Genomic DNA, 1,540 nt, shown 5'->3' with positions numbered 1-1,540 from the left:
AAAATAACATCATCTTCCTTTTTAAGAAATTTGGGATCGTTTTTCATTAACCAAATCTTCATAATTTGATCGAATTTGTTGAGCTATAGTTATTTGTAAGATAGCTTGCACATCCTTGTCTGTTAATCTTGATCTTTCCGCAAATTTATTATCTTTTTAATCGGAAAATAGTTGTTCGTATAAATACGTGCTACCGAACATACATTCAGTCTAGTCAAAAGTTAAATAACCGTATTGGTTATCAATCTTGGTGGGCCGCAGAACAGTTACCATACCATACGCGACACATTAACACATTTATGAAGATGAACAGGTACTTCCATTTTTTACAGGTAAATGTGTAAGAGAATCTCATATAATCAATTCAGATATGTACATGTAGTTGCGGACAAGTTTCCGAACGAAATCGATTTTTATATTTCATGCAATCTCATCATTTTTTCATCGAGTTTTCCCGAGTACTACCCCCGTGGTTGAGGTATAGGGCTAAAAATTGGAATGAATGTTTCTTTTTTTATAAGTTATCGAATGACGCAAACGGTGCTTCATTCGGCTCAAGAGCACTTTTGACCCCCTTATCCTTATTAGGCCCTTGTATAAGTAGAACATCGGTTACTTTTCTTTCGAACTTCATATTTCCTCGTTCTTTATTGATAAGAATCATTATGTAAAAAAATTAAAAAAATGTACCCAAAACGAAGTTTAATTCATAAATAAATAATCTATGCTTAGAAATTAAATCGGTGATTCTCGAAATGGCGGTGGATTAATGGTATCCTACATCTGGGTAAAAGAATTAATTTTTAGAAAAAAATAAATATTCGAAAGTTTTGAAAAAAATTTAACGTAGAATGCAATGAAAATGGGCATAAATAACAGTTATAAATTTTATCACGACACTGATCCGAAATACAAATATCCGATTGTACAAGAGTATTTATTATATAACTGACCCAAAGTACTAAATCCTAAGCAGAACAAAAATTGTAATTTGCACAAGACAATTGCACAGTCACTTTTCACTTATCACTTTAAAACTGGCACCACATTTTTATTTTAATTATTGGCCTTGATGATGGCCGATTATTGTTAATCGATGGAGGTCGTTGCACGTCCTACGATGTGTTGGCCCTGAAAAAGGCCGATTGTTGTTCAACGATGAAAGTTGTTTCTCGTCAGACGATTTTGAGGACGATTATGCTGTTACAGCAGGTATGGTTCCACGTGACCGCCCTATGAATCGCACTCTTTTATTCACGCTGTCTTCAATTTTTCGTAAAGTTTCACGAGTGACACTTGCAACGGCGCCGTATATCCGAGCTATCAATTGCACGGCCGGTTCATAAATGTTTGCGCCATGAATGCTAAATATATACTAATCTGCATGTACATATCTTTAGGATCGATTATGGATACAACAAAGAAGAACAGTACTGAATATTATAAAAAATCTTTGAAAAAAATATAAAAAGTTCTTTGATAAGGAGACAGAGACCAAAGGATTTTTATCTTTGGATTCTTAATGAACTAAGAAAGACTG

This window comes from Ceratina calcarata, unplaced genomic scaffold, assembly GCF_001652005.2.
Source record: "Ceratina calcarata isolate Rehan_Ccalc_2016 unplaced genomic scaffold, ASM165200v1 scaffold1530, whole genome shotgun sequence".
In the NCBI taxonomy this organism is placed as follows: Eukaryota; Metazoa; Arthropoda; class Insecta; order Hymenoptera; family Apidae; genus Ceratina; species Ceratina calcarata.
The sequence above is the reverse complement of the archived record's forward strand: the minus strand, read 5'-3'. Positions refer to the sequence as shown.